This window comes from Palaemon carinicauda, chromosome 43 (genome assembly GCF_036898095.1).
Source record: "Palaemon carinicauda isolate YSFRI2023 chromosome 43, ASM3689809v2, whole genome shotgun sequence".
Classification (NCBI taxonomy): Eukaryota; Metazoa; Arthropoda; class Malacostraca; order Decapoda; family Palaemonidae; genus Palaemon; species Palaemon carinicauda.
The window spans coordinates 40,649,647-40,677,635 of NC_090767.1; the positions used below are offsets into that span (position 1 = coordinate 40,649,647).

The window sequence follows — 27,989 nt, forward strand, 5'->3', positions numbered from 1 at the left end:
TGAGTAACAGTTCAACAGACCGGAGTACTGGGCACCACCCCTTGATTTATACTGGGCAAGGGGACCCAGCTAGAACCTGACTTACCCGTTTGCTTCTCCTCCCTTTTGCTTGCTGATCATAAGTACAAGTATAAGAACATTAGGTGAAAGGAAATATTGTTTAATTAATTACGGGAGACAGTGTGGGAGGAAAGGATTATGATAAATTACTGTACTTATGAGGAAAGGACACCATGGTGTAAGGAACTATAATGAAATGCTGTATTCATAAAAACAAAAGAAAATATTTATTTGAAAATTAAACTATTAAAAATACATTAATATATCACTTAAGGTAGTCAAAGGCAAAATTATCATCCCTTTTGCATATTGTACCAGCAAGTGAAAAAATACTAAGCTATATGCAAGATATATCACCACACAGTTACAAAATGGGACTTCAAAATCCTTACAAAACTGACTGCAGAACCTGAGGATTTGAAAGACTTAGAAATATTAGGATTCTCAACATAGCCTCTAAAAACAAAAAACAAAAAATTTCTTCAGAACTAAGCTTAAAGGAGAACCCCGCAATACTATAGTTTTATAACATCGGTAATGACCAGTAATAAACTTGAACACTTATTATCTAATGAGCCATCTATAAAGAACATATAACGGTGAAAAATAGAGTACCACGATTTTCCCTAATTCAAATCTCATCAATCTCTCGTCCACCATTGGGATGCAAAGTCACTTAAACAATCCTAATTTATGAACAGTACAGCCGCATACTATGTCTTACAGGTCTCTGTAACAATACTCGAACACAGTCATTCCCGCCTAACATGAATTCACTCCTTGGGCCTCTGACCAGATATGCCATTTCAATAGCTCCTGTTAACTATATATATATATATATATATATATATATAAATATATATATATATATATAGATATAGATATAGATATAGATATAGATATAGATATAGATATAGATATAGATATAGATATAGATATATATACAGTGAACCCTCGCTACTTCGCGGTTCGACCATCGCGGATTCACCACTTCGCGGATTTTTTTCATAACCCATGTATATACATATATCGCGGATTTTCCGGAAATATCGAAAATACCGCGATGTGACCGATGGTGCGAGATTGGAGAAAGTAAGGAAAATTTAATCATGATTGATTTTCATTGTAAATGAAACTTTGAGGAGCAACAAAGATATCATTTGTTAGAGAGATAGAGAGAGGTAAGGAATGGGAGGTAGTGAAAAGTAGCCCAGAGAGAGAGGTAGAGAGAGAGGTAGAGAGAGAGAGGTAGAGAGAGAGAGGTAGATAGGTAGAGGTAGAGAGAGAGGTAGAGAGAGAGAGGTAGAGAGAGAGAGAGGTAGAGAGAGAGAGAGAGAGAGAGAGAGAGAGAGAGATAGAGGGGGGTTTAAATGTAATAAACAAAAAAATTTGATAGGTTATAACACATTGGTGCTTATGTAATATCAACTGTATACTGTAGAGGGTTTGAATAAGCTAAGGAATGGTATAAATGATACTTTGTTAGTGTATTCGTACACACTCAAGAGCGGCAGCTAGATGACAGCTGATCTAATCACAGCCAAAAGTAAAAAAAAAATGAAGTCAACAATACTCGATTTTTAAAACACACCCGAAATTTAAAAACAAAAGTACACGCTTTCTTAATGTGCAATTAACTATTTAAAGAGTGGCAATTTTCTAGAAATAGAATGATATTTCCCAAAAAATAGTGGTTTGCTGATGAAATCGGATGCCGTATTTTTAGCTATGATTGAAATGGATGTTCAGTAGGACTCGGCCTAATTATTTCGTTTCGTATTTAATTGACACTAAGAAAACTAATTTTAGTTTCTTCATCTAAATGTAAGTATTGTATAACACGAAGAGAGGAGGGAGAGAGAGAGAGAGAGAGAGAGAGAGAGAGAGAGAGAGAGAGAGAGAGAGAGAGAGAGAGAGAGAGAGAGAGAGAGAGAATGAATCAGCTGTTGTAGTTGAATGGCTTGTTTTTGTTTCGTGAGAATTTCCTCGCCACGACTTTAAACAACAACATACTGTACTGAACTTTACAGATTATACAGACTACTGTAATATGATAAAGTAAATATTTGTAATCAATTTTATATGAAATGGGGCTATTTTTTTTTGTTTAAAATTTACATTTACGTATGTAAAACAATCTCTCTCTCTCTCTCTCTCTCTCTCTCCTCTCTCTCTCTCTCTCTCTCTCTCTCTCTCTCTCTCTCTCGATAGATTGTTTTCCTGCTTTGCTACGTATGTATAATTTTATATAGATACGGTAAATAATATTGTAATAACATATTTTATAAAGCTTTTACTGTAATATCATTATTTATCACTTTCATCATGCGGTTAAATTCCTTAGTTTGTTTACTGAGCATACTTTTATGACGCCGTCGTTTCAGGCGACGTCATAAAGAAAAAATTTCATTTGGAAGTCCTAAGAAAAATTAAGTAAAACATTAGTAATAACCAAATCAACATACTGTACTGAATAATCAATATAATCATAGCAAAAACTAACCTATACACAGATGTGTAAATGCGTTTGTTTCTTCATTATAATCAGAGATAAACGTAAACAAAACATTGGTTGCCATTTTTTATCGTGCTTTTTGGCGTGTTTAGGAAACGCATGATATAAAATCGCCTTTAATATTTGTGCCTGTTTTAGTTTAGGGTACGTTAGTACATGCCATTAAGTGTTCTGTACATTAAAGGTAGTTTGTTAACAGTACTACGTACAGGGAAGGTTTTAAAAGTCTGAATATACATGTTAAATAAATAGGTAAATATGGTGTCACTACTTCGCAGGATTTTCACCTATCGCGGCCGGGTCTGGAACCTATCTACCGCGATAAACGAGGGTTCACTTATATATATATATATATATATATATATATATTATATATATATATATATATATATATATATATATATATATATATATATATATATATATATATATATATATATATATGTCGCAGTGTGGTTGCTTGAGTAGTCTGCGCCGTGGGAGAAGCTCTCCCGGGAGTTCCGTCAGGGGAAGCAGAGGGTCCAGAAACCGTTCTGCGCATAGTCCCAGTGGAGCTCTCCCATTGAAAGAATGAGAGACAACCTGGTCTTGTTGAGACCCATTGTCCACAGACAAAAAGGAGGGAAGACGCAGGCGTCGAAGTTGTCCCACCATCACCGGAATGCATCTTGCCAGAGTCTCGGGGTCTGAGACTGGGGGGAAGAACAGCGGAAGCTTGAGGTTCCAAGCCGTCGCGATCAGGTCCCCCAGACCAGTACTTGCTGGTTACCCAAGGTCAAAGACCCCCAGGTACACTCTCTCTACGAGGCTCTGCTCAGATAGTCGGAGAGAACATTCCCCTGCCTGGAATGAGAGAGCCGATGGTGGTATTGAGAGAATCTCAATCATCCCGGTATCTCTACTGCAAGATGTGAAGGTGTGGAAATGCATCCCCTGCTGGTTAGAATACGCCAGAATCATGAAGTCGACGCGCACGGGGCGACTCGGCAGGAGCTGTAAGATCTGTAGAGGGGCCAGACTAAGGCCCCTAAGCCTGCCTGAATGATGGAGAGGTATCCTTCAGGTCTTGACCATAGGCCTGGACCGGAACATAACCCCCACCCCCTTCCTTTGACGAGTCCGAGAACAGCATCAAGAATGTGGGGAAAGGACGAGAATATCCACTACCATCAAGAGGCTCCATAGGTCAACACCCATTGCAGGTCTAATAGTTCCGCTGGTCCCATAGGGGCCAGGAAGTCCGGTTAAACATTGCCTGAAGCCACTGGAACTTGGACCGCCCCACATGGAACTTATCCTGAGGCAACCGTTCGGACTATAGACGGGTCAATGAGGAAAGGAGAACTAGGAAACGTTCCAAGGTAGGGCTGAAAGCTTTGCTTGACTGAGAACAGGTACTGCGACTCTCCCCAGTCTTGCCACAGTCAACAGAAAGGAAGGCTCGGAGGATGTGGTAACAGAATCTGGCGTCCCCAGGTGGTCACCCATCCAAGTACTGACCAGAACCGACGTTGCTTAACCTCGCTGGACAGACGAGAAGCGGGGTTTCCAACGTGGTAAGGCCGTTGACTCAATATCATGGCCAGATACTCCAGATGTTGAGGCAGAGGAAGAGAAGGCTCCAAGCAAAATACCATGAGCCCACACTCATGGTAAGCATCCGGAAGCTTGTCCCGGCGCTGAAGAAGGTCAAACCCGAGCCTACCGGAGTCGACCAGCCCTCCAAACAGCAGAGGAGGTGGAAGCCTGCACCTGAGCGGCCAAGAGGAAGGCAGGGAGAGTTCTCTGGGGAAACAAACCTGCTATGCCACGGCGGGATAGCCACACTGCATCATAAGCAGGAATACCTGCAGTCTAGGCTGAATTCGACGAGCTCCCTGGAAGATGGATGGAATGGAAACTGAAAGTACCCGTCCTTCTGATCAAGGGTTTAAGGAGTCCTGTCGCCTCGTTACCAGTCTGATCGATTCTGCTGGTCTACGCTGGCCGAAGTTTGTTCGAAAACTTGATCAGGGCTGAGAGGTCGACTACGGACATCCCCTCCCAGATCCTTCCTTACAAGAAAGGATCGACTGAAGAGGCCGGGGGTGAAGCCGTCGATGATCCTAAGGAAGACCTTCGCCTTAGGTATGGATCATTCTGCCCAACCGGGCAACTCTTGCTGACGCTATGGCATAGAGGTTCAGAGACACTGAATTCGCTGACAGAGACGGCAGGCGCGATATCCTTGGCTGATCACAGAGATTGTGCGGGAATGGGCATCGGGAAGCTGTCATTCGGATGAGTAACCTTAAGCATCCTCCCAGCGAAAAACCTGCAATCCTAGAGTTCGTGAACTCTGCCGCTCCTTTTAGGACTATGCCCCCCCGGGGAAGCCTCCCGTGCCATCTGTTCCTGACAGGAGGAAACTGCAATTGGACACCTTGTCCCAGCTGTCGTAGCCGATAACTTAGGCCGACGTGGTTGAAAGAAAAGGACGCTGGAGCCCTGCAGAGTCTGGAAGAAAGCGCCTTGGAGGAGTGAAAACGGAAGTCGATTTCCTCCGCACAGCCGCTGTCTAAGTCTCTGTCCTTGGGCACAAACAAACTCTTCTCAAGGATGGAAGGGTGTCTGAGGTCGTCGACCTCCACAGATGAGACACCCGAAGGAAGCCCTCAGTCAGCGCGTCCAGATGGTATAACATCGAGCTTGTCCGCAAGTTAGATACTTACCGACGAAAGGCCAAGGTGCCTGAGCTCGAGAGGAGGAGAGTACCCATGATCTTCCTGTAGCTTCCTTGAACCAAACCTCGGGCCGTTACCGAGGAGGGAAAGGACCAGGTAAGCTCCCAGAGGAAGGGGTAAGCAGTCACCCCTTGTCCGATGGAGAAGTCTCGAACGGAAAGCCCCCCGCCAAAAATCCTTCCAGGGAATGACGTGGAAGGGCCAACCCAGGTTCCGGAAAGAGGAGTGTTGCTCAGATCTCCCTGAAGTTTCTCCTATTCTTGCAAGTGCCATGCTCTGCGTTTACGGGGTGAGGCCGTGTTTTGGAAATACGCTCCAGAAGAACTCGCCAGGCTGGCCATGCTGCGAAACCCCATTGGAAATCGTGGTCGCAATCGCCCTGGAGCTCACGCGATGGTAATTCAAAGATTTGCGCGTGGGCGAACGTGGAAGCCCCCATAAGGGGTAACGCAGGAACGCAAACGAAGGTGAGCGAAGGAGCACAGAAGGAGGGCGAGCGTGGTAGGAAGGGCGAGAGTTGGTGGTCGGCGAGCGATAACCCATAGACGAGCAATGGATACTGCAAGAAATAAGCCGACGTTTGTGCGAAGAAACACTGTAGGTTCGAGAGAAGAAACACTGTAGGTTCGAGCGTTCCGTCGGTTCGCGCGACGGAACACCGTCGGTTCGCGCGACGGAACACCGTCGGTTCGCGCGACGGAACACCGTCGGTTCACGCGACGGAACACCGTCGGTTCACGCGACGGAACACCGTCGGTTCACGCGACGGAACACCGTCTGTCCGCGCGACGGAAAACCATTGGTTCGCGCGCGGGCGAACATCGGAGAGCATGGGCGCGGACGCGCATGAGCGTAGACGTGCACGCACGTGGGCGTGTGGGCGCGCAGGCGAATGATCGCGCGGGTCGCGCAGGCGAACGGTCGCGCAGGCGAGCGGTCGCGAGGGTGGGCAGGTGAATGAGCGCGAGTCCGAGGCGGCGAACGCAAGCGTTAGCTCGATGGCGGCGAACGCAAGCGTTAGCTCGATGGCGGCGAACGCAAGCGTTAGCTCGATGGCGGCGAACGCAAGCGTTAGCTCGATGGCGGCGAACGCAAGCGTTAGCTCGATGGCGGCGAACGCAAGCGTTAGCTCGATGGCGGCGAACGCAAGCGTTAGCTCGATGGCGGCGAACGCAAGCGTTAGCTCGATGGCGGCGAACGCAAGCGTTAGCTCGATGGCGGCGAACGCAAGCGTTAGCTCGATGGCGGCGAACGCAAGCGTTAGCTCGATGGCGGCGAACGCAAGCGTTAGCTCGATGGCGGCGAACGCAAGCGTTAGCTCGATGGCGGCGAACGCAAGCGTTAGCTCGATGGCGAGGAAACGCGCTGCCGCGTGGGCGAGGAAGACCGCTGGCGATATGGATCAACAGGCGATCGGTGGTGAGCTGGTGAGCGCTAACGCGCAGGTTGGCGATGGCGCGTTTTGGCATGGCGACGCGATGGCGAGCAGCATGCGCAGGTGAGCGATCGTGCGATGGCGAGCAGCATGCGAAGGTGAGCGATCGCGAGCAGCATGCGCAGGTGGGCGATCGCGCGATGGTGATCAGCATGCGCAGGGTCGCGCGATGGTGATCAGCATGCCAGGGTCGCGCGATGGTGATCAGCATGCAAGGGTTGCGCGATGGCGATCAGCATCCGCAGGTGGGCGATCGCGCGATGGCGATCAGCATCCGCAGGTGGGCGATCGCGCGATGGCAAGCAGCATCCGCAGTTGAGGGTCGCGCGATGGCGAGCAGCATCCGCAGGTAGGCGATCAGCATGCGCAGGGTCGCGCGATGGTGATCAGCATGCGCAGGGTCGCGCGATGGCGATCAGCATCCGCAGGTGGGCGGTCGCGCGATGGCGATCAGCATCCGCAGGTGTGCGGTCGCGCGATGGCGATCAGCATCCGCAGTTGAGGGTCGCGCGATGGCGAGCAGCATCCGCAGTTGAGGGTCGCGCGATGGCGAGCAGCATCCGCAGTTGAGGGTCGCGCGATGGCGAGCAGCATCCGCAGTTGAGGGTCGCGCGATGGCGAGCAGCATCCGCAGTTGAGGGTCGCGCGATGGCGAGCAGCATCCGCAGGTAGGCGATCGCGCGATGGTGAGCAGCATGCGCAGGTGAGCTAGTAGCTGGCGAACCATGTTCCTTCAGAAGTGTTGGAGAACTTTGGCGTGCCGGCTGTAACACACGCGGGCGATCCGAAGATCGCCGGGAGACAGGTGATCGCTGGCGAGCTGATGATCGCTGTCAAGCAGACCTGAACCGAAGTTCTAGATCGCGAGGGCGAACGTGGGCGCACAGGGCGCGTAACAGGAACCAACAGGAACAGCAGGGATGATCATCATGAGAGCGCTGACGAACAGGAGAGCGCTGATGAGCAGGAGAGCGCCTGTGCGCTAACACTGAGCAGGAGCAGGAGAGAACACAGCAGAAGGGCGCGCAGGGGAACCCTGACACGCAAGGGAAGAACCCCCGTGGGAGGCAACCCTTTGCCCCGAAGGGATCATTGTCCGCCGGGAGACTGATGTCCGTCGGAAGACCGTTGTCTGTCCGCCGGGAGACTGATGTCCGTCGGAAGACCGTTGTCCGTCGGGAAGACCGTTGCTCGTCGGAAGACGAGATCAGACTGCTGTCCATCTGCACCAAGGCAGAAGATCAAGAAAAAGGAGTTGTAGGCTGCAAACGGAGATTCAAAAAGGCGCCTCTAGCACCCTTATAGGGAGATGAGAGGCCCTTACGACGATGCGGACGGTTGGCCTTACGGCGAGGGAGGCCAACAGCAACAGCAACAGAAGAATCCTCCGAAGAGGAGTCTCTATGAGTGTACTCTCTCGCGAACGAAAGAGAAACACTTCGTAGAAGAGACTGGTAAGCCAGTGACCTAAAAGGAGCAATCCTCCGAAGAGGAGCTCCTGCAGTTGCCCAGTCCCTTGAGCAAAACTGCAGGTGTGATCGCTCAGCACCAAAAGCATAGTCGCACGAAAAAAAAGGCAAGAGAAGAACCCCCCAAAAGGGGGAAAACTCAAGCCTGGACAGGAAAAAACTTCCCTCGGAAGGAAAGTTACCCGCCCAAGGAGGCAAGCCTCCTGAGAGTTCTAAAATGAACTGGAGAGCTGTCCGTCGTCACGGGAGTACTTCCAGTAGAAGGAGACACGCCCCTGACGAAAATACAAGGGGGGAGGCAGCAACAGCCGAATCCCCAGGACTCAACAAGACAGCTCACACCGTTGCCATATTACAGAAACGAACTAGATCGGTAACTGTAAAAAAAAAATAAAACAAATAACATTAGTACACATTCATTCCCCCGAGAAGGCTCCGAAGAGGAATCCCGAGGGAAGGAAACAAGAATTACACAAGAGGCACGTGCCCTCACAACCACTTACACTCACGGAAGGAGAGCTGTAACCAAAACAGAATTATAACAATTATAATTATGTAACTATGTAATTATGTAATTTAAAAATGACTGAACACTAAAGAAAGAACGAAAACCCCGAAAGGAATCGTTCTACAAGCTGAAAAAAAACAACTACAATTAGATTCATAAACTAATTGAGACAAACGTACGGCGTAGCAACCCCCCCCCCCCACACGGAAAGGAAGCTACAAGGGCGTAGTAACACGTAGGAAAAGGGTGAACGACCTCAAGAGAGAGAGAGAAAGACCGGAGTCAAACTCGATCGCCACCCATAAAATTACGCCGTGGAGGCCTAACTGCCGAGGACACCACGTAGAAATCGTACACTACACACACAAATCTGAAAAGGAAACTTACTGATTTCTATACTCAAATATATATACAAACATGAAAACATGTTTACATACATATTGAGTAAAAAAGTAAGTGATTAAGTAAAGAAAAAACAAACAATGGCTGCCAGAGAGGACCAAGACAGAGACGTCTGTCACAGTCCGAGCCAAGGGTGAAAGTGAGCATTCATCTGTGTGTGAGGGGGGGGAGGGGTAGCTAACTACCACTCCCCTACAACCCCGCTAACTAGCGCGGGGGTAATACACCCTCGTTAAATTCTAATGGCTCGCCATTTCAGCTGCGCTAAAAGGTAACCCCCTCTGTAAATAGCGTGGTTTGTATTTCGGTTACGGAACAAACTTAAATATAATGACTTGTTCAAATTCGGTGTCACTTCACTCACAAATGTACTGCAAACGGTAACATTAGCAACGTTACCAACGGTAGACAATGTTACCAACATTACGGTGATACACAGCATTACCAACGTTACGGTGGAATTACTAATGTTAGCAATTATACGGTATTATTATCGTGTGTATTTTAAAGAATTTTTCCATATATACATATACCCTTTACACAATACATAAAAAAGTACAGAAAGGGTACAGAACCTAACAAACCAACATAACCTAGCCTAAAAGTTCCCAGGTCACAAACCCAATATAATGCCCTTTGTTACATCACTTCACTCATGTTACAGTAACGTTAGTACTGTTGCGATAACATTATATATAATGGTTCTTATTTCGCCATTAGCTAGCTTCGCTCGGATGAAAATAAAACACCAAGCTCATATGTACTGGCAAGCGGTAATGTTGAGCTGCGCACGCTAACATTAGTAATGTTACGCTAACATTACCAACGTTAAATATAATGGTTGATGTTCCTCACTTACGATCACAGGAAAATAAAACCTCACCCTTGTATGCATTGGCAATTGGTAATGCTGAGATTCGCACTCTAACAAAATATAATAAAACAAACACATTAAAGTTAAAGAAATTAATGACTTACTTTTATGACCGTGACAACGTAACTTAGGGGTCACGGAGGAGTTGTGACTGAGTCTGTGGTGTCATAACTTTTTTGCCTTAGATTAGTACTGCCCTTGGAACACTGTAGGTATATTACATTACGTGATTTAAGAAAATTACCAACATTAGAATACACCAAAATACTTTCAAGTATGGATTACTGAAGCCGTTACAATTTTCTAATACTTTGATCGTAAAATCCGCAAAAGACGACACTTGAATTAACAAAGACCTGACATGGGCAAAGGGTTCCACGGAAAAGGGTTTGTTGGAAGGTGGGGGTTGGGAAATATTAAACGCCCTGTACAAAGTTTCCATACGTATGGGTTCGTGATTGGTTAACGGAAAAGCAACGGAGTCTAGAGAGTAAACATGAATGAACCAGAATGGGAAACTTGTCCAGAGCAAGTATTTATGTGAAATCTGGGAGTGACAAGGTAATAACAAAATGTATAAAAGTACAGTGATACCTCTACATACGATCTTAATTCGTTCCAGAAACTACTTCGTATGTTAAAACGATTGTAAGTTTGAGCAAATATTCCCATAAGAATACATGGTAACTGATTTAATTCATTCCTCAGCCAAAAAACCTATAATAAATCCTTAATAAATGGCTATACATAATTACACGTGACATTAATACAATGCCTGTATAATAAATACATATTACAAACCAAAAAAAAAGAATACATAATAATGAAATAATAAATAAAAAACGGGTTGTAATGTAACACTTTACCTTAGCGACAGGCCAGCGCAGGTGTAGGGACTTCTACACAGGAGGACACGGAAGATCCGCGAGGAGGTAGGGACGGTGACTTTGTACGATAACGTGCACGATAACTTACACTAACTTACACTACTACATGAACTTTAACTTAGCTTAGATTATTTTTTTTTTCATTTTTATAATTTTATATTTTTTTTTTACATTTTTTCTTTTCTTATTAATTCTCATAACTTTCACTCGATTCAGTCTTCCTTTTCTTTGCTTCACTTTCTTTCTAGACCATTTTCTATGATTTCCTGCTTTAATGCTAATGAAAGCATAGACTTCCTCCTTTTCTCACCACTACTACTACTTCCTGAACCGAAACTAAGCTTTTTAGGACCCATGATTACGGAACACAGAAAAAAACACGAGAAAAGGCAAGATAAAAAAACTGTTAAAATGATATTTTCATTATAAAATAAATTTTTGAATATACTTACCCGGTGAATATATAAATAGCTGACGTCTCCGACGGCTCGACAGATTCCAAAAACTCGCGAGAGATCGCCATGAAGGTTGTCGGGTGTGCCCACCAGCGCCGACTATCGGCCAGATACCGCATATACTTCTCAACCAAACCAGTTCTTCTCGGTCCGTAGGGTCTCTATCGGGGAGGAAGGGAGGGCCTTTAATATTATATATTCACCGGGTAAGTAACTTTAAAAAATTTATTTTATAATGAAAATATCATTTTTAAATATTAAACTTAGCCGGTGAATATATAAATAGCTGATTCACACCCATGGTGGTGGGTAGAGACCAGTATTAAAACAATAAAGGTGTATATGCTCAAGAGTTTTTGACAAATATTCAAAAAACAAAGTATAGGTACCTGGTAAGGAAGCTGACTCTGATGATTACTCTGCCTCTTTAGTCCGCTATCCTCACGAAGCCCAGCGATCCTCTTAGGATGCTGAAAGACTCCCAGGAGCTGCTATATCCAGGGTGAACACCCCTATAACAGGTCCTCATCAATACCCTTAATCTGGGCGCTCTCAAGAAACAATATTTTGACCACCCACCAAATCAAAAAGATTGCGAAAGACTTCTTAGTCTCCCGTACAACCCAAAACAAGATTAAAAATTTCAAGAGTAGATTAAAAGGATATTGGGATTAAGGGAATGTAGTGGTAGAACCCTCACCCACTACTGCACTCGCTGCTACGAATGGTCCCAGTGTGTAGCAGTCCTCATAAAGAGTCTGGACGTCTTTCAAGTAATATGAAGCGAACACCGACTTGCTTCTCCAAAAGGTCGCGTCCATAATACTTTTAAGGGACCTATTTTGCTTAAATGCCACCGAAGTTGCTATCGCTCTACCTTCGTGAGCCTTGACCTTAAGCAAATTACGATCCTTCTCACTTAAATGAGAATGTGCCTCCCGAATTAAAAGTCTAATAAAGTAAGATAACGCATTCTTAGACATGGGCAAAGAGGGCTTTTTAACGGAGCACCATAAAGCCTCTGAACAACCTCGTAGCGGTTTAGTTCTAGATAAATAAAATTTAAGAGCTCTAACGGGGCACAGTACTCTTTCAACTTCATTACCTACGATCTCAGAAAGACTAGGGATTTCAAAAGATTTAGGCCAAGGACGAGACGGAAGTTCATTCTTGGCCAAAAAACCAAGTTGAAGAGAACATACTGCTTTATTAGCTGAGAAGCCGATGTTCTTGCTAAAAGCATGGATCTCACTGACCCTTTTAGCCGAAGCCAAGCTCACCAAAAAAAGTGTCTTGAGGGTAAGATCCTTCAGGGAGGCTGAATTTAACGGTTCAAACCTGTCTGACATAAGGAACTGTAGGACCACGTCCAAGTTCCAAGCAGGAGTTGAAATATGACCCTCCTTAGAAGTCTCGAAAGACTTAAGGAGGTCTTGGAGATCTTTGTTATTCGAAAGATCCAAACCTCTATGCCTGAAAACAGAAGCTAACATGCTTCTGTAGCCTTTAATGGTGGATGCAGAGAGGGAGCGACCGTTTCTCAGATAAAGCAGAAAATCCGCAATCTGCGCTACAGAGGCACTGGAAGAGGAAATAGAGGAGGACTTGCACCAGTCTCTAAATACCTCCCACTTCGACTGGTAGATCTTGATGGTAGAGGATCTTCTAGCCCTCGCGATCGCTCTAGTTGCCTCCTTCGAAAATCCTCGAGCTCTAGAGAGTCTTTCGATAGTCTAAAGGCAGTTAGACGAAGCGCGGGGAGGCTTTGATGAAATCTCTTTACGTGAGGCTGCCTTAAGAGATCCATCCGCAACGGCAGACTTCTTGGAATGTCTACTAGCCATAGAAGTACCTCTGTAAACCACTCTCTCGCGGGCCAGAGGGGAGCCACCAACGTCAACCTGGTCCCTTCGTGAGAGGTGAACTTCTGAAGCACCTTGTTCAGGATCTTGAAAGGTGGAAAGACATAAACGTCCAGGTGAGACCAGTCCAGAAGAAAAGCGTCTATGTGGGCCGCCTCTGGATCTGGGACCGGAGAGCAATAATTCGGGAGCCTTTTCGTCAAAGAGGTCGCAAAGAGATCGATGGTGGGTTGACCCCAAGTCATCCAAAGTCTCTCGCACACATCCTTGTGGAGCGTCCACTCCGTAGCAATCACCTGACCTCTTCGACTGAGACAGTCCGCCAAGACATTCAACTTCCCTTGGACGAACCTCGTCAAAAGCGAGATGTTTTGATCTTTTGACCAAATGAGGTCCCTTGTGATGACGAAAATAGCGTGGGAGTGAGTGCCTCCTTGCTTCGAGATGTAAGCCAAGGCCGTGGTATTGTCTGCATTCACCTCCACCACCTTGTTTCGAATCAGACCCTCGAAACTCCTTAGTGCTAGATGGACTGCTAACAGCTCCTTGCAGTTTATGTGAAGGCTCCTCTGGTCTGCGGACCAAAGACCCGAGCATTCCAGATTGTCCAGAGTCGCCCCCCAACCCAAATCCGATGCGTCTGAAAACAACACATGGTTTGGGTTCTTGACTGCCAGAGAAAGACCTTCCCGAAGTCTTATATTGCTGCCCCATCAAGCTAGGCAAGTCTTGACTGGATCGGAGATTGGAATCGAGACCGTCTCTAAAGTCTTCTCCTTGTTCCAATGGGAGTCTAGGTGGAACTGGAGAGGGCGCAGGTTGAGTCTCCCTAGAAAGATAAACTGTTCCAGAGACGAAAGAGTCCCCAGGAGGCTCATCCAGTCTCTCACAGAGCAACGGTTTTTCTCTTGCACGAGACGGACTTTGAGCAAAGCCTGCTCGATCCTGTTGGCAGACGGAAAACCCCGAAAAACTCGAGAATCGTCTGGGAGTGAGTCAGCTGTGACTTCTCCATGTTCACCAAGAGGCCCAACTCTTTCGCAAGATCCAAAGTCCACTGTAGGTCCTGCAGACAGCGATGACGGGACGACGCTCTGAGTAACCAGTCGTACAAATACAGGGAAGCTCTGATCCCTGATAAATGTAGGAACTTCGCTACATTTCGCATGAGCCTCGTAAAAACAAGAGGAGCCGCGCTGAGGCCGAAGCACAGTGCTCGGAATTGATACACCACCTTCCTGTACACAAACCTCAGATAATGTTGAGAGTCTGGATGTATCGGAATGTGGAAGTACGCATCCTGCAGGTCGAGAGAGACCATCCAGTCGCCCTCTCTGACCCCTGCTAAAACGGATTTGGTGGTCTCCATCGTGAATTTTGTTTTGACAACAAACACGTTGAGAGCACTTACATCCAGCACTGGCCTCCAACCTCCTGTGTTCTTCGGAACCAGGAAGAGACGGTTGTAAAAACCTGGGGATTGAAGGTCCGAGACTTTCACCACCGCCCCCTTTTCTAACAACAGAGACACCTGAAGATGCAACGCCTGTCTCTTTGTCTTCTCTCGATACCTGGGAGAGAGGTCTATCGGAACTTTCACAAGAGGAGGTCTTCGTACAAAAGGAATTTTGTAACCCTCCTTCAGCAACAAAACAGACTCCCGGTCTGCAACCCTCTTCTCCCAGGTCTGCCAGAAGTTGGTCAATCTAGCACCTACTGCTGTCTGAGGACGTGGGCAGTCAGACTCTGCCACGAGAGGATTTAGATCCTCTCTTCTTGCCCCGCTTACTATCGGCACGAGAGCCTCCCCTACTGGGAGCTCTGCCACGAAAAGGCGGGATAAACCTTGTCGCTGGCGTGTCAAATTTAGGTCTGCTGACATGAGAAGACGAAGGTACAGCCTTACGAGCAGACGTGGCCATTAAATCATGAGTGTCCTTCTGTACAAGAGACGCCGCAATATCTCTAATAAGCTGTTACGGGAACAAGGCAGAAGACAATGGCGCAAAGAGAAGTTCTGACCTCTGACAAGGAGTGACACCTGCAGACAGAAAAGAACACAGAGTCTCTCTCTTCTTAAGAACCCCTGCTGTGAATGTAGCAGCAAGTTCATTAGAGCCATCCCTTATTGCCTTGTCCATGCACAACATAATCTGAATAGAGACATCTCGGTCCGCTGACGAGACCTTCCTACTCAAGGCTCCCAGAGACCAATCCAAAAAATTGAAAACCTCAAAGGCACGGTAAATTCCTTTGAGGAGATGATCTAGATCTGTAGAGGACCAGCAAACTTTCGAGCGTCTCATGGTCAGACGACGAGGAGAGTCTACAAGGCTTGAGAAGTCTCCCTGGGCAGAGGCAGGCACCCCCAAGCCGAGAACTTCTCCCGTGTCATACCAGACGCTCGCACGAGAAGCTAATTTGAAAGGGGGATATGCAAAAGAAGACTTCCCCAAATTCCTCCTGGACATTAACCAGTCTCCCAACAAACGCAAAGCTCTCTTAGAAGAGCGAGAGAGCACTAACTTCGTGAACGACGGAGTCGAAGAAGTCAGGCTCAGCGTGAACTCAGATGGAGGTGAACGAGGAGCAGCAGAAACAAAATGATCGGGAAACAGATCCTTAAAGATAAGCATTATCTTCTTAAAGTCAAGGGAGGGCTGAGCAACCCTAGGCTCCTCTCCATCCGAAAGAGTCCCCAAAGGAACATCAGCAGGAAGGAAGGGGATCATCAACTTCCTCATCCGAAGGAACCTCATCCGACAACGGCAAAGTCTCGCGACACGGAGAAGCATGCCGAGGAGGCAACGATTGACAGGCTATATCAATATGCGACGGGGTCGCAGCAAAAGCCGAGGTAACGACGTCACGTCGAGACTGCAAAGACTGAAAGTCTTGAGGGTGACAAACAACAACAGACTGTGTCGACTGACGTTCGACATCACGTCGGGACTGCACAGACGGCAGGACTTGAGGTTGAAAAACAACACCCGACTGTGGCGACTGACGTTCGACGTCACGTCGGGACAACGGAGTCGGCCGACGAACGTCACGTCGAGACTGCGGCGATTGTTGCTGAACGTCACCCGGAAAATTACGTTCCACGTCACTTAACTGACGTGACTGACGAGGAACACGATCAGAGTCACGTTTAACAGCACCGATAACATTAGCGCTAACGTCAAAAAGACGAGACAAATCTCGCTTAGGCGGTCGAAGACCAGAGTCACACTTGTCGGACTGGCGAACCACGAGCAAAGGATCTTTACGAAGCTGGTCATGCTCATAAACCTCCATTAAAGATGAAAGTTTCAACTGCATGTCTTGTAAGACACTCCACTTCGGGTCAACGGGAGTCGAAACGGGCCGTGACGTCGGCAACGTCTGTGCATGCAAAATCATCGCACCGAACGAGACCTTCGGACTCAGCGTCACGTTTACGCTTAACAGGCGAACAGCTATCCGATGACTGAATACGGTCAGAGCTGTCCCAATGGCTACAGCCAGGACGCTGGACCTGTCCTGAAGGGACTGACTTGCGCTTTAAGGGTCTAGAAACCTTACGCCAAGGTTTCTTATGCGGCAAATCATCGGAAGACGAGGAGAATTTAGTTTCTCCCGTCTTATGATAAGGACGTGCTTGATGAGCAACGTCTGATACCTTTGAGGGAACGTCTGTACGTTGGTTTACACCTCTCACTCCCTTAAGTCCTACGACATTCCTTCTCCCTGGTGCAGGGGAGCCTGAAAGAGGTCTCGGACTAGGTAAGCGACAAGCACGAACAGACGAACCCTCGGTCGCAACACTAAACACATTAGGCGTACTTTCCACTTTACCACTTTGACTTTCCACTTTACCACTTTGACTCTTTAAAAGCTTAACGTCGGACATAAGCTGGTTCCTGTCCGATGCCAAGGTTTCGACCTTCTCACCCAACGCTTGAATAGCCAAAAACATATCACGCATTGAAGGTTCATGAGTGCCAATAGGGGGTTCAGAAACTACCACTACAGGGGAAGGATTAGGTTCAGGGGCATGGGAAGAGGAAAAATCTAAAGATCTAGAAGAGCTTCTCCTCACCCTATCTCTTTTGAGTTTCCGAGTATATTTCTCATACTCCAACCACTCGAATTTCGATAAAACCACACACTCCTCACACCGATCTCCTAATTGACAGGGATTTACCCCGGCAATTAGCACAAACAGTATGAGGGTCGATAGAAGCTTTCGGAAGACGTTTGTTACAGTCTTTCGCACATTTGCGATAGACAGGAGAAGGGTCAGCCATTTTGAAAATCCAAAGAAAATCCAAAGGGAAGCCAAGTTCATCAACAAAAATCAAAAAAGGGTTTCAAGAGTTTTATTGAAGCAAAAAACCAACACAGCGAAAGCAATAAAACCAAAACCAAGTACAGTAGGGTCCCGAATTATGCGTGTTCGAATTACACGATTCCCCTTTTCCGCGATCGCTATTTTTCAAAAATAAATTTTCTGTATCTGCGAGGCTGTTCAAAGTTCGCGAGTCAAGCACTACAAAATGTATCAAATCTATTGTCTTTTTAAGTATATTGGTAGCCCTAAATACGGTGATTTATAATAAATGTTACAAAACCATATCAACATTACATTTCATTAACATAATTTCATAATGAATAGCCTATTTAAGGATAAAATTCCACATCAACAATGAAATCAACTGTTAACTGTGCGAGTCCAGCTGACAAAATGTAAACAAAAATGTGGTTACGTTCTCGGCAATCTTTATCTTTCTCCAACCTTACGATAATTGTAATGGTAGTGTTAATGATGGTATATTAAAGCACTATTTTTGTTTAGTACAGTATATTTAAAAGCCTTATTTTTCCCTCTGGGCGTTCAAGGTTTTCACGAGTAGACTGGGTTCGTTTATCGGCAGTGAATAGCCTAAACTTTGGTAACGAGTCGTCAATATTTTGTCATATTTTAAACAGTATACAGAGAGAGAGAGAGAGAGAGAGAGAGAGAGAGAGAGAGAGAGAGAGAGAGAGAGATTTGATGGCAGAAATCCCCCCCCCTCTCTCTCTCTCTCTCTCTCTCTCTCTCTCTCTCTCTCTCTCTCTCTCTCTCTCTCTCTCTCTCTCTCTCTCTCTCTCTCCGTAAGAAATAAAACCATAGTTCACATATGGCAACTTGAGTTTAAGAATTAAATTTACATGAATATTGTTAGTTGTGGCGATCAATTCCTCGCTTCAGGGGGTACACAAAACAAAAACACGGCATTCAATTACAACAGCTGATCTCTCTCTCTCTCTCTCTCTCTCTCTCTCTCTCTCTCTCTCTCTCTCTCTCTCTCTCTCTCTCTCTCTCGTTATACAATACTTACAAAATAGATGAAGAAACCAAAATCGGTTTTCTTGAAGTGTCAATTAAATACAAAACGAAAAAATTATACCGTGTATACATCCATTTCAATCATAGCTTAAAATACGGTAACCGATTTCGTCCGCAAACCACTATTTTTTAGGAAACACCATTCTATTCCAGAAAATTTTTACTCTTTAAATGTCAATTGCGCTATAATAAAACATGTACTTATGTTGTTAAATTTCGGGTGTGTTTTAAAAATCGAGTATTGCTAACTTATTTTTGTTTTACTTTTGGCTGTGATCACATCAGCTGATGTCTAGCTTCCGCGCGAATACAATAACAAAGAATTGTTTACACCATTTCTTAACATATTCAAACCATCTATACAGTTAATATTACATAAACACCAATGTGTTATAACCTATCATATTTATTGTTTAGTACTTTAAAACCATCCCTCTCTCTCTCTCTCTCTCTCTCTCTCTCTCTCTCTCTCTCTCTCTCTCTCTCTCTCTCTCTCTCTCTCTCATCGAACGTTATAGCGGTAACCTAATTGTTCAGTGACTTTAAAAATAGGCCTAGTACTTTCTTCTTTTACCTTTTTTGCATATGGATCCATAATTGAGGTGGGTACAAGTTGACTTATAACTGAAGTTAGGAAAAGTATTTTGGATATGGAAAGGACAATTATCTTTCGTAACAGTTTAGAATTATCGTAAGTTATCACTCTGTCATTAGCGGCAGTTTGCTGTTGTGGATTAAACGCATAAGGAAAAAAAAAATTCCAGCTTTGCTACGAATTTAGGAATTTATATGGATACGGTAAGTAAAATATTTGTAATAACATAATGTTTACTAAATGTTTGTAATATCATTAGTTATGACTTATCTCATGTGTGTTTAATGCATTTGTTTGTTTATTATGATTGAAGATGGAGCGTAAACAAATGGAAGGTTTCCGTTTCAGGCGGCATCATAAAGAAAAACATTACATAAATGACATTCATTTCATTTATTTGAAAGTTCAAATAAAAAATAATTAGAACATTGGTTATAACAAATTCAACATTATAATCAATACTGATAAGATTGCTGTCGATGCAAAAACTAACAGATGAGTAAGTGCGTCTCTTTCTTCGTTATGATCAGAGATAAACGGAAACAAAACATTGGTTGTTTTTTTTTTTTTTTTGTGCTTTTTGGCGTGTTTAGGAAACACATGATATAAATTCGCCTTTATTTTGATAATTCTGGATTTTCAATCATACAACAAAAGCTAGTCTGTAGACTGATGGTTTTGCTATTCACCAGTTGTCTTATACAATAGATATGACAAACATTAAAATTTGTCTGTATTTTGGGTCGTGTTATAACGGGAAATATATGGTGTTTACACCTATCCTGGTTGTAATTTTAACCATTTTCAAGTTATTAGAACTTTAAAGTATATTAAATGTTTGATTTATTTACAAGAACAATTTGATATTATAAAGAAATACAGTATAGTACAAAGAAAGTATTGGAAATGGGTAGTAAACACATTTGAATAGGCAAATTGCTGGTTGCCATGGCCGCAATGGAATTATTTCTGTTAGTTGTGTGTTTCGAAATACGCGATTTTCCATTTATACAAGGTCATTAATCGACCAAATTCTCGCATAATTCGGGACCCTACTGTACTTCACCAATTCGTTAGAAAACTCGAGGTCTAGCGCGAGCGGAACCAATGTTGTCGGCGACACCGACAGAGAAGAACTGGTTTGGTTGAGAAGTATATGCGGTATCTGGCCGATAGTCGGCGCTGGTGGGCACACCCGACAACCTTCATGGCGATCGCTCGCGAGTTTTTGGAATCTGTAGGGCCGTCGGAGACGTCAGCTATATATATATTCACCGGCTAAGTTTAATATTTAAAAACTGAGCAAATAGAGGACAACCACCCGATGCGCACGCGATGAGAGGACTGATCAAGGTGACGCTCGATTGGCGTCCCTCCGATGTGCTGCCGTCTAGCGGCGTCAACAACAAACTACGCTCCACACTTTCGAGAAAATTCCACGGGTAAGCGTATTGTTTACGTCGTATGTTGGAGCAACACTTCGTATGTTGAGACAGAAATTTGGTCGAATTTTACTTCGTATGTTGGAAAATTTGTATGTTAGGACAATCGTATGTAGAGGTTCCACTGTAATATATGAAGATAAAATGATATTTTCATATTAAAATGACAAATTCGTAGATAATTTGTATTTTTCATAACGATACAAACCTAGCTATTTACATGGGGCGATTACTTCGGCGCAGCCAATGACGAGCCATAAAGTTTTAACGAGGGTTTCCTACCCCACCGCTAGTTAGCGGGGGGGGGGGGGGGGGGGGGGGGGTAGGGAGGGGTAGCTAGCTACCCCTCCCCCTCACACACACCGGAGAATACTCCACTTTACTTGGAGGTAGGACTTATCTTGGGGGACAGGGCTGGCGGGCACATAACTGTAAATAGCTAGGTTTGTATCGTTAGGTAAAATACAAATTATCTACAAATTTGTCATTTGTTCCTTAACTGAATACAAACCACGCTATTTACATGGGGTGACTTAATCCTTAGGAAGGGTGGTAAGTCCCGGCCATACTGGCTTTGGCTTGCCCGGGGATTCCAAATTCGAGTGATCAAGTACTCGGACAATAGGAAATCCCTGCTCCTCGCTGGCGGTTGTGAAACTGCCGCGGCCTACATAAGGTGTGCGCGAAGGTGAAAAGTGACTTGTCCCAGGAAGTTGCCCTGGAGTCCCTCAGAAGGAAAAGCAGGCTAGGACTCTCCCAATACCACCTCGTCAGGGTATGGGGACATGACAGTATTACACATAATACTAGGAACACAAGGAAGCATGGTCTACCTGCAGTGGTTTGAGGTCAGCTGTGCAGAGAACCCAGGAAGCTGCTTTCTCCGTGGGAGGAGAGGATAAAGAAAAGAATAAGGGCCACACAGATCTTTTCATTCATGCAGACTAACACCAGGTAACAATGCCCTCAACCTTCTGCTACTTGTCCATCAAGGAGCTTGAGGTTTAGCCCAGCTGTTGTGATGCCACCACAGGGCCGATAGAAACGTATCGAGCCTCCTGTGGGTCATGTCTTGCAGGTAAGGGGCTGAGAAGAAGGTCTGAGACTTCAACATCCCCGCTTGCAGGACCTCCGTCACTGAAATATGCTCCATCAAAGGCAGGGACGTATCCAAGCCCCTGACATCATGGGCCCTAGGGCGATGCGACGGAGAAGGGTCAGGATCCAAGGCAGGGTGTAGCACCCTGCGAATTGAGGCCGAGATGGTACTCCTGGAGACCCTTCTCCCCATCACCCAGGACCCACGAACGAGACTTGGACCTGGAGACGAACTGCAGCTGTTCTCTGAAGACACCAGCTCGGACCCCCTTCCACGACACCAACCACAGAAAACTCGCCACTTCGCCTGGACTCCTGTGGATGACCGGAGCAGGTGACCAGACATCCTTTCCGCAACTTGTTGCGAAAAGCCCCTCTCTTTGAGGAGATGCTGGATAGTCTCCAGGCGTGAAGTCGAAGCGAAGCTACGGCTTTGTGGAAGATGTTGGAGTGTGGTTGATTGAGTAGCTCGCTACATGGAGCGAGTTCCCTCGGGATCTTCGTGAGGAGCAGCAGAAGGTCTGGAAACCACTCCGCGTGATGCCACAGCAGAGCTATCAAAGTCGTCGAGAGATTGACCGATATTCTGATCTTGTTGAGGACCCTCCTCATCAGACAGAACGGGGGAAAGGCGTACTGGTCGATGTTGTCCCACCTTTGTTGGAAGGCATCCTGCCAAAGACCCTTGGGGTCCGGGACTGGAGAGCAGTACAGCGGAAGCTTGGTGTTCAACGCCGTAGCGGAACCCCACAAAGTCAGGACTTTGTTGACTATCAGAGGATCCAAAGACCACTCGGTACTCACTATCTGCGTCGTTCGGCTCAGATTGTCGGCGAGCACATTCCTCTTGCCTGGAATGAAGCGAGCTGTAAGTGATATCGAGTGGACCTCGGACCATCTCAGTATCTCTACTGCAAGATGGGATAGTAGTTCCGAAAAGGTACCTCCCTGCTTGTTGATGTAAGCCACTAGCGTGGTGTTGTCGCTCATCACCACTACGGAGTGACCCGCCAGGACTTGATGGAACTCTTGAAGGCCCAGAAAGACGGCCTTCATCTCCAGCAGGTTTATGTGAAGGTACTTTTCTGATTCTGACCACAGGCCGGAGGCCCTGTGGTTCAGTACGTGCCCCCCCCCCCCCTTTGTTTGACGCGTCCGAAAACAATATCAAATCTGGGGGGGGAGACAAGAAGATCCACTCCCTTTCATAGATTCTCTTCCGCCACCCACCACTCCAGGTCCGACCGGTCTGCCGATCCCATAGGGATCAGGATGTCCGGGGAGTCGATACCTTGACTCCATCGGGACTTCAGCCGCCACTGAAGGGATCTCATCCTGAGGCGACTGCTGGGAACGAGGCGGGTTAGAGAGGAAAGGTGACCGAGGAGACGAAGCCACGATTGGCCTGGGAGTTCTTCTCGAGTAAGGAAAGGTCTCGCGACCTTCCTCAGCCTTGAAATCCTTTCGTCTGATGGGAAGGCTTTGTGGAGATTGGTGTCTATGATCATACCTAGATAAACCAGCCTCTGAGAGGGCTGCAGAGAAGACTTCTCGAGGTTCACCACGATCCCCAGATCCCGGCAAACCTCGAGGAGCTTGTCTCGGTAGCGGAAAAGGAAAACCTCCGAGTCTGCCAGGACCAGCCAGTCGTCCAGGTAACGAAGAAGACGGATGCCGGTCCTGTGAGCCCATGATGAGATGACGGTGAAGACTCTGGTGAACACCTGAGGTGCTGTGGAGAGACCAAAACACAACACCTTGAAATGGTAGACCTTGTGATCTAGGCAAAATCTTAGGTACTTCCTTGAAGACGGATGGATTGGGATCTGGAAGTACGCGTCCTTCAGATCCAGAGTGCACATGAAATCCTGCGGTCTCACTGCAAGTCTGACCGTGTCTGCCGTCTTCATGCTGAACGGAGTCTGCTTGACAAACCCGGTCAGTGTCGAGAGATCGATGCCTGGTCTCCATCCTCCAGACGCCTTTTTCACAAGAAAGAGTCGACTGTAGAAGCCTGGGGACCCGTCCACGACCTCCTGGAGCGCGTTCTTCCCGAACATGGTCTGGACTTCGGCCCGAAGGGCCTGCCCTTTTGCCGATCCCATGGCAAGAGAGCTCAGCGACACTGGATCCGCTGTCAGGGGAGGTAGAGATGCCGTGAACAGGACGCGATACCCTTGGGAGATCACAGAGATCGTCCAGGCATCCGCCCCGAGTTGCTGCCACCTTGCCGTGCAACTCTGAAGGCATCCCCCCACTGGTGGACATGCAGGGGGATTGCCACCCCTAGCGTTTCCGGCCTCGGCCGGTACCACTAGGGTTCTTGTTCCCTCTGGAGGACTTCTTGCCCCTTCTGCCCTTGGCAGGAAAGGGCTTAGACCCCTTGGGCTTCGCTGTAACGGCTGTCTTCTTCGTGTCCTTGGCAGGGCGGGGCTGCTGTACTGCCGGAGGCTTGTAGGGCCTTGATGTCAGGGCTCTATGGATGAGGGAATCCTGATTGGACTGCCTCCACCTCTCAGCAGTACGCTCCACGTCCTTAGGCTCGAACAGACTCTTCCTGAGGACAGAAGAGTGTCTGAGCCTAATAGCCTCGGCACTGGGGACCTTCTGATGAAACCTCTCCGCCACTGCGTCCCGACGCTTGAGGATCGTGTTGGACCACAAGCTGGTAACCTGGTGGGACAGGAACTCGATGGTCCAAGTGCCCGAGAGGAGGAAGGTCTCCAGAGCTTTCCTGGTGCTTTCCTTGGACAGATCCTCGGACCGCACCAGAATGCCCAGAGACCCCAGGCAGAAGTCTAGCCATGAAGCGGCCTGCATGGCACACTTAATGACCTTCTCATGACTCTGGATCTCAGTGGCCGAGAAGGACACGTGCCGGTTGGAGCGTCTCTCCAGAGAGACTCCCCCAGTGAGAGTTTCCACGGAATGGTGTAGGGGAAGACTCAAAGAAGGCTCCTCAAGGATCTCAAAATATCTCCTCTGACGGACTCGAGGAGGAGGAAGGAGCTTATACCCAGCACTCGACCTGCTTGAGGAGGCAAGCTCCGCAAGATGTCCTTCGATCTTCTCTTTGGCACTCTTCATCCCCCGAGACCAGGGCAAAGCTGCACTGGCCCTGGAGGGCCTATGAGAGCCAAAGATAGCATCCAGGACTGTGTCCTGCCCATCACGAGGAGGGACCTCAGGATCCGGGATCCCGTTGAGACTCCTCATGAGAGAAAGAACTTGCCAGAATGCAAGTTCCGATTCTTGGCGGTCGCCGCCTGATGGACTCGCAGCGAAGTCTCCTGACCCCAAGGGCTCTTCCTGGGGGGACGCGTGAATATCCTCAACCGGCCTAGGCTGCTCCTGTCTGATCCTGGCCGATGATTTAGGAATAGTCTTAAGAGTCCTTAGATTCCCTCCTGGGAGGGATACAGGACTCCAAAAGCGAAGGTGGTAGGTCCTTCTCCACCTCAAGACGAGGGGATCTCTCGAGAGGAGGACGAACTTCCTCCATTGGTGCGATGGGGAGGACATCCTCTCCGACCGACTCCTCTGAAGAGGGGTATTCCTCCTGCACAGGGGAAGGCGAGAAGGTCTGAGGAGGAGTAGGGACCTTGCCTAAGGATCTGCGAGGAGATAGTCTAGGTCACGGAGGAAGATCCACGGGAGAAACTCCTCTCTTCATCTTCAGGGGGGAGGAAACTGCCACTGGTTTGCGACCCGAGTCAGAGGCGGCAGGCTTCATAGCCCGTACCAGAGCTCTGAGAAGGGTATCAAACCAAGGCTGTTGACTGACAGAGGCGCTGGCAGACACTCCCTCTGAAGGGAAGGGCACCGATGGATCCCTAGGAAGAGTACACAAATGAGGGTTCGCCTTCTGGACTGCAAAAGAAGAATCCCTAGATCTATCTGGGGAGCGCCCCCCTTCTGGCGAGCGCGCTGGTCTGCGCTTACGGAGAAGGGAGCGAGACAAGGAAGAATCGCGTTGGGGCTCGTGAATCGGGCCCTGCACAGGGTCGCGCGCTTTAGCGTAACGCGAGGCTGGAATATCGCGAGCGCGAACCCAATCGCGCGCGCGCGCGCCCGTGTGGGCGGGAGATGCCAGAAGATCGCGCGCGCACCCGCATGGGCGGGGGCGACCGCAAGGCGATGGCGCGCAGATGAATCAATGGCGCGGTCATGTCTTGGAGAGCGGGCCGGAATAAGGTCGCGAGAGCGTGATGGTGAAAGAGTCGGTGTACGACGATCAGGAACCGCCCGACCGCGTGGGTGCGCAGAGACCTGGTGGGATCCGGAAGGGCGCGATATGACAGGGGCGCCTGTGCGCGTGTCTGGGAGAACTCGCCGCGAAGGCGATGGAACTATAGCAGAACCCCGAGAGACCTGTGGGCGACAGTCGGGAGGGATCGCCCTATTCGCTTGCGAGTTTGTAAACTGCGCTGGCGATTGTTGGCGAGCATAGCGCACATCTGGAACAGGCTGTTTCGGAGGTCGCGGGTTGCGAACGGTATGAGGAAGGCTCGCAGCCACCTTGAACACAGGCACAGGGCGCGTAGCTGGGACTGGGCGCGACAGAGGGGCTTCGCTCGCGATATTGTTGGCAGCAGACTCACGCGATTCCAGAGGAGGCTGTGAGCGCCTGTGCACGAACTTAGCCAACCCCCGGAACTACGTGTTGAGTCAGCGCGCCACGCGATCGCGTTGGAGAACGCGCAGAAGCTGGAACAATATCCGCGCGTGAACGCGTGTCGCGAACCTCTTTAACAGCGCGCAATGGAGAGCGCGTCGTGGATGGAATCGCGTGACGCGGTCTGCCCCCGTCGGGAGCGACGAGTCCGAAGGAACCTGTGGGCGCCTGTGCGCCAACTCTGGAACCTTTTTGGACCGCACGAAGAGTGACAGGAACCGGGGGCGATCGCGCGTCGCGCTTTCCCCCTATAAGGGGCGACGAGTCCACAAGAACCTGTGGGCGCCGGTGCGCCAACTCCCGCGTCGCGGATGGAATCGCGCGTGAACACGCGACGCGGTCTGCCCCCGTCGGGAGCGACGAGTCCGAAGGAACCTGTGGGCGCCTGTGCGCCAACTCTGGAACCTTTTTGGACCGCGCGAAAAGTGACAGGAACCGGGGGCGATCGTGCGTCGCGCTTTCCCCCTATAGGGAGCGACGAGTCCACAAGAACCTGTGGGCGCCTGTGCGCCAACTCCGGAACTTGTTGGACCGAGCGCGATGGTGATACAGGAACAGGGGGTGATGGCGCGCCGCGTTTTTCCCCCAAAGGGCGCACCGAGACCGTAGGAACCTGTGGGCGCCTGTGCGCCGACTCGGAAACCTTTGGAATCGCGCGCGATGTAACAGGAACTGGGGGGCGTGGAGGTGCTGGTAAAGGTGGGGGCGCGGGCGCCTTTGAGCGCTTGCGAGCTGCATCTGTAACAGTTGATGATGGGCGTGGGTGCGCAGGGGAACCCTGGCGCGCAGGTAATACCTGGCACTTAAGGGACTTACTCAAGGTGTGAGAAAGTCTCTCCTGCCCCGAAGGGAGAAGCCCGTTAAATAATGGGGCGTGGGCGCCCAAGGAACGTCAGCAATCAGGAACGGATACAACAGGCAACAGGTACACGGAGGAGAAGTTGCAAAACCCCAAAGTGTCAATGCAACGAGAAACCGAAGTTCCTCTATCACTAAACACCGAAGTGTAGAAGTGACTAAAGTTACGAGAGCCCGAACGAACTGCGTAACTAAGCCCCGAGAACCCAAAGGGTCAGGGGAAAAAGGGAAACCGAAGTTTCCCTGTCACTAAACACCGAAGTGTTAGTGACTGAACAGCAAGCTGTTCTTGACAGGAACAATCCTCCGAAGAGGAGTCTCTATGAGTGGCCTCTCTCGCGAACGAGAGAGGTGAGCACTTCGTAGAAGAGACTGGCGATGGAGCCCCGAAAGGCCCTGAGATCAGCAGACGTAACAGGAACAATCCTCCGAAGAGGAGTCTCTGTGAGTGTCCTCTCACGCGAACGGGAAGGGACACTTCGTAGAAAAGAAAAAAGGAGCAATCCTCCGAAGAGGAGCCCTTAGAGAGGCCTCCCTCGCGAATGAGAGAGGGCCAGACTGATCCTGCAGCTGCTCAGCCCCTTGAGCGTAGCCACAGTCGCTAGTACCATGGTCTAGCCTTGCAACCGCTCAGCCCCTTGAGCGAGTCACAAGGGCGGCCGCTCAGCCCCCAGAACATAACCGTCTAAAGACCAAGGAAGAAAAAAAAAAGGGAAGTTAACTAACTACCCTGGAGGCGAACCTCCTTATCGTTCTAGGA

At 48.0% G+C, this 27,989-nt stretch overlaps 1 pseudogene; it reads right to left on the reverse strand.

Moving 5' to 3' along the window:
• Positions 1 to 4,026: 4,026 nt before the first annotated feature.
• LOC137634065 (5S ribosomal RNA) lies at positions 4,027 to 4,145 on the reverse strand (annotated as a pseudogene).
• Between the last annotated feature and the right edge of the window lie 23,844 nt (positions 4,146 to 27,989).